We start from the raw sequence: 6,425 nt of genomic DNA, 5'->3' as shown, positions 1-6,425 counted from the left end.
TCACTTTCTTCCTTACGACTTCCCTGGTGGCTCAGAGGTTAAAGCATCTGTCTACAATGCGGGAAACCCGGCTTCAATCCCTGGGTCGGGAAGATCTCCTGGAGAAGGAAATGGCAACCCACTCCGGTATTCTTGCCTGAACAATCCAACGGAAGGAGGAACCTGGTAGGCTACAGTCCATGGGGTCGCAAAGACTTGGACACCACTGAGCGACTTCACTTTCTTTATTTTCTTTATTACACTCCCCCCCCCCAACACACACACACACACACACACACACACACACACATACACACACACACACACACAGAGCTACAGTTCAGATTTTGCCTCAGATAATTCTCTTCACTAGGCATCCGAGTCTTTATCAGGAATATATACAATTTTATGTCTTCGACTATAATTATTTCTAAATGTATGTTCCTAATGCAATTCTTATTCTGAAAATCTAGACTATATGTTTAATTGCCTACTAGACTTCTCTTTGTAGTCCCTGTAGTCAACAAAATTTTAACATGTTCAAATTATAGCCATTATGTTTTCCCCAAATTATATGTCCTCCTGGATTTTTTTTTATTTTACTTTGTAGAATCACAATTTAGCTAGTTCTTCAAAATCAGAAAACCTTTTTTCTGTCTTTGAATTTCCATTCTGCATACTAACTCATGCACCTCATCCCTTATCCCTATCTTTTTTTTTTTTTTTAAGGATTATTTATTTATTTACTTTTGGATGTGCTAGATTTTTGTTTCTGTGTGAGGGCCGTCTCTAGTTGTGGAGAGTGGGGACTACTCTTCTTTGGGGTGCACAGGCTTCTCATTGTGCTATCTTCTTTTGCTGCTCTATGCAGACTCTAGAGCATGTTGGCTCAGTAGTTGAGGCACAAAGGCTTAGTTGCTACACAACATGTAGGATCTTCCCAGAGCATGGGTCAAAACTATATCCCCTGCATTGTAAGAAGGATTATTCACCACTGGTCCACCAAAGAAGCCACCTCATCCCAATCTAATTAGTAACTCCGTGACTTTGTTTCTGCTGCCCAAACATCATTTAGGTCATTTTATTTACAATGTTGTTTATCTGGCATAGGTGAATAGAAAAAACTTGGATATAGTTGCGATGTGGAAAATGCATGGGGTGGCTCCACATATTATAGTAAATTTGGGTTTTATCAAAATAATTCAAGTAAGAGTGTGAAGGATGATTAAGGAAAAGAAGGTAGTGAATACGGGTAGATCGGCAGGCAAAATTTTTTTGTATGGGGGTGCATTTGTGTTTGCACATAGCTGTGTGTAAAGGGGTAGGAATAGTATCGTGACATGAGGAACAAATGAACCTAAGCCTGATTGTTGAATTCCCATAGTTAAGTTTCAAACTCACAATTATACATTTTATATATAGTCAAAACACCACCAAATTGTAGAAACAAACAAAAAAATATGTCCCCTTGCTTTATATTTAGACAAAAAATGAGAAAAATCAGTGTAAAAGTGATAAACAGGTATACAGAGAGACAGAAGATATAGAAACAGAAATGAGAGAATTGATTCTCAATGTTTATTTTAGCAGATTAATTGTGTCTAATTTTACAATCCTTCTATATAATTTAATTTCTGACTACTTTTTCTTCTTTCAAGAAGATGGCATACCTTATACATAATCTCCTTCAGCCTGCCACAATTCTTAAAAACAGCCTGATAGCTCAGCTGGTAAAGAATTCACCTTCAATGCAGGAGCCCTGGTTCAATTCCTGGGTTGGGAAGATCCCCTGGAGAAGGCAATGGCTACCCACTCCAGTATTCTGGCCTAGAGAATTCCATGGGGTCCCAAAGAGTTGGACACGACTGAGCAACTTTCATAGAAGAAATCAAAAAAGAAATCAAAATATGTATAGAAATGAATGAAAATGAAAACACAACAACCCAAAACATATGGGACACTGTAAAAGCAGTGCTAAGGGGAACATTCATAGCATTATAGGCTTACCTAAAGAAGCAAGAAAAAAGTCAAATAAATAACCTAACTCTACACCTAAAGCAACTAGAGAAGGAAGAAATGAAGAACCACAGGGTTAGTAGAAGGAAAGAAATCTTAAAAATTAGGGCAGAAATAAATGCAAAAGAAACTAAAGAGACCATAGCAAAAATCAACAAAGCTAAAAGCTGGTTTTTTGAAAAAATAAACAAAATTGACAAACCATTAGCAAGACTCACTAAGAAACAAAGGGAGAAGAACCAAATTAACAAAATTAGAAATGAAAATGGAGAGATCACAACAGACAATACTGAAATACAAAGGATCATAAGAGACTACTACCAGCAGCTCTATGCCAATAAAATGGACAACTTGGATGAAATGGACAAATTCTGAGAAAAGTATAACTTTCCAAAACTGAACCAGGAAGAAATAGAAGATCTTAACAGACCCATCACAAGCAAGGAAATCGAAACTGTAATCAGAAATCTTCCAGCAAACAAAAGCCCAGGACCAGATGGCTTCACAGCTGAATTCTACCAAAAATTTAGAGAAGAGCTAACACCTATCTTAATCAAACTCTTCCAGAAAATTGCAGAAGAAGGTAAACTTCCAAACTCATTCTATGAGGCCACCATCACCCTAATTCCAAAACCAGACAAAGATGCCACAAAAAAAGAAAACTACAGGCCAATATCACTGATGAACATAGATGCAAAAATCCTTAACAAAATTCTAGCAAACAGAATCCAACAACATATTAAAAAAATCATACACCATGACCAAGTGGGCTTTATCCCAGGAATGCAAGGATTCTTTAATATCCACAAATCAATCAATGTAATACACCACATTAACAAATTGAAAGATAAAAACCATATGATTATCTCAATAGATGCAGAAAAAGCCTTTGACAAAATTCAACATCCATTTATGATAAAAAAAAAAAAAAAAAACCTCTCCAGAAAGCAGGAATAGAAGGAACATACCTCAACATAATAAAAGCTATATATGACAAACCCACAGCAAGCATCACCCTCAATGGTGAAAAATTGAAAGCATTTCCCCTGAAATCAGGAACAAGACAAGGGTGCCCACTCTCACCACTACTGTTCAACATAGTGTTGGAAGTTTTGGCCACAGCAATCAGAGCAGAAAAAGAAGTAAAAGGAATCCAGATAGGAAAAGAAGAAGTGAAACTCTCACTGTTTGCAGATGACATGATCCTCTACATAGAAAACCCTAAAGACTCTACCAGAAAATTACTAGAGCTAATCAATGAATATAGTAAAGTTGCAGGATATAAAATTAACACACAGAAATCCCTTACATTCCTATACACTAACAATGAGAAAACAGAAAGAGAAATTAAGGAAACAATACCATTCACCATTGTAACAAAAAGAATAAAATACTTAGGAGTATATGTACCTAAAGAAACAAAAGACCTATACATAGAAAACTATAAAACACTGATGAAAGAAATCAAAGAGGACACAAACAGATGGAGAAACATACCATGTTCATGGATTGGAAGAATCAATGTTGTCAAAATGGCTATACTACCCAAAGCAGTCTATAGATTCAATGCAATCCCTATCAATCTACTAACAGTATTTTTCACAGAACTAGAACAAATAATTTCACAATTTGTATGGGAATACAAAAAACCTCGAATAGCCAAAATAATCTTGAGAAAGAAGAATGGAACTGGAGGAATCAACCTGTCTGACTTCAGACTCAACTACAAAGCCACAGTCATCAAGACAGTATGGTACTGGCACAAAGACAGAAATATAGATCAATGGAACAGAATAGAAAGCCCAGAGATAAATCCACGAACCTATGGACACCTTATCTCCGACAAAGGAGGCAAGAATATACAATGGAAAAAAGACAACCTCTTTAACAAGTGGTGCTGGGAAAACTGGTCAACCACTTGTAAAAGAATGAAACTAGAACACTTTCTAACACCATACACAAAAATAAACTCAAAATGGATTAAAGATCTAAATATAAGACCAGAAACTATAAAACTCCTAGAGGAGAACATAGGCAAAACACTTTCACTTTAAAAATAGCAACCAATCATGATCATAATAGTAAATATAATGATTGCAATATATATTTTAAATCCCATGTCTTTCTCTGCACAATGGTTTGTACATGAGCCATAATTTTTAGCATAAAATTCCTTTATTTCTATATATACAAAGTATATGTAACAAAAATTTACCAATTCAGATGTACACATTAAAACTTTGAATAAAGGAAATGTGCATTGTCTTATACTTCCAGAATTTTCAAAAACAAAACTAAAGGTTACTAAAGAGTAATTCATTACTCTTTAGTATGAATGAGTATGAATTAATAATTCATTCTTGAGAGTCAAGAATTTTGTAAGTTAAAAATTAGCATTATAGTATTAAAAATGATATAATTAGTTCTACTTTGCAATATCCATCTATATGTAATGAACATAGAGATCTCAAAAGTATCAAGCAAAATGTGACATTATTTGAAAATTAAAAAGTGAAGGGGGGACAGTATTTAGAATTATTAAATTTTAACTAATCCTTGGTAAAGACTCATCTAGGGTAGATTTAAAAATATTTTTCTCAGTGGCTAAAATCTAGTGAAAAATATGCTCAAGATCTGATTATGATACAAATCACAAATTTATATCCAAGGATCACAATAATGTTACATAATATCATTTCATTTAAAATCTTATGATTTTAAATATTCTTAATTTACATGAAGTTTATGTTTTGTGTGTTTGGTGTTAATAATTTATGTTCAAAATTATACTACATGTTGAAGTTTATATTTCACAGCTACCCTCCTATTTTTTTGTCATAGGCTATTTTTATAAATGATTTTCAAAACTTCTGTAATATTATAAATGTTAAACTATCAAAGAATGCACTGATATAATACTGATAACTAAATATCAGTATTGTTATTTTACTCTAAAAATGCAATAATTAAATACAGTATCATTACTAGGGTCTACGGCCATAGTACCCTGAACGTGCCCCGTCTCATCTGATCTCAGAAGCTAAGCAGGATCGAGCCAGGTTAGTCCTTGGATGGGAGACCACCTGGAAATACCAGGTACTGTAAGGATCAGAAAACAAAGATAAAAGCATAAAAAAGGAAGAAAGGAAGGAGATTAAATATTATTCTATATTTCCTATTACCTTATATTTTACAAAATACTTTTACATTTTTTTAATTGATTTATTATTTTTGATGGCACTAAGTCTTTGTTGCTGTGCGTGGCTTTCTCTAACTGTTGAGCATAGGCTTCTCATCGTGGTCGTGTCTCTTGGTGCAGACCATGGGCCCTAGGCATGTGGGCTTTGGTAGTCGTGGTACATCAGCTTAGTTGCCCCTCAGCATGTGGAATCTCCCAGATCAGGGATCAAACCTGTGTCCCCTGCATTGGGAGATGGATTCATAACTGCTGGCCTACCAGGAATGTCTATAAAACACTTTTATGAATTATTTTCTTGATAATTTCCTCCAAACAAAATTATTCCTTTTCAACCTCAGCAACCTCTGACAGGGTCATGCATTAACCTCCATACTTCAAGACCTGACTTCTTCCTTTAGATTGCCACTTTTTTCCCTTCCAACTCTGTCATTTCTTTATTCCCAATTCATGTATTTATTTAAATATTCTTATTTCTGATTTTTTTACTCTTATCTAAAGTCTACCCGAAACATATTTTTTCCACTTGTTTCTATATTAGCAATCAACTATTCCAGTAGTCTATATGTAAAGGCAAGGAAACACTGATCTACTAATGAATGCTATCAATCTATCCAACTGCCATGAAATCCAAATGGACAGTAATATACTCTCTAAAAATGAGTCATATGAATGTCAAATGGAGATTCTTACTGGAGAATCTTTGCATTATTTCCTCTAAATGACTAGTGATAGAATGCATAATGCAAGTCTAAAATACCAATTCTGGAACTAAAAGTAGTTCTCCATCTCTGCGAAACAAAAATATTGAATGTAAGTAGGTGATGGGAGACAAGAGAGGGAGGTGTAAAAGAAAAAAAGAGGAAGAAAAATTAAAAGGTGAAAGAAGAAAGAGGAGAATTTAAAACCCTAAGGGTCTCTTCTGGAGACAAGGGGCAAGAGAAAACAATCATCTCCATAAGGATGCATCCTGCTGTAAGTGGAGGCAAGGAAAATGCTTGTGGAGAAATAGTTGGTGTCTTATTGTCATATTGAAGGAACAAGACTCAGAAACTTAGAAGAGTGGTGATTTGAATATGTCACCAAAAAAGGTAAGGGAAGAGGAAAATAACATGTTTATTCAAGTTATCTTATGCACAATATATACAACATGAAAGAAATAATGTCAATTTGCCTTATTGTTCCCAAAGTGCAAATACTAATTTTCCTACTGAAAGAAAAATAAATATTGTCA

The sequence above is a fragment of the Cervus elaphus genome, chromosome 5 (genome assembly GCF_910594005.1).
Source record: "Cervus elaphus chromosome 5, mCerEla1.1, whole genome shotgun sequence".
Taxonomy (NCBI): Eukaryota; Metazoa; Chordata; class Mammalia; order Artiodactyla; family Cervidae; genus Cervus; species Cervus elaphus.
This window is presented reverse-complemented; position numbering follows the sequence as displayed.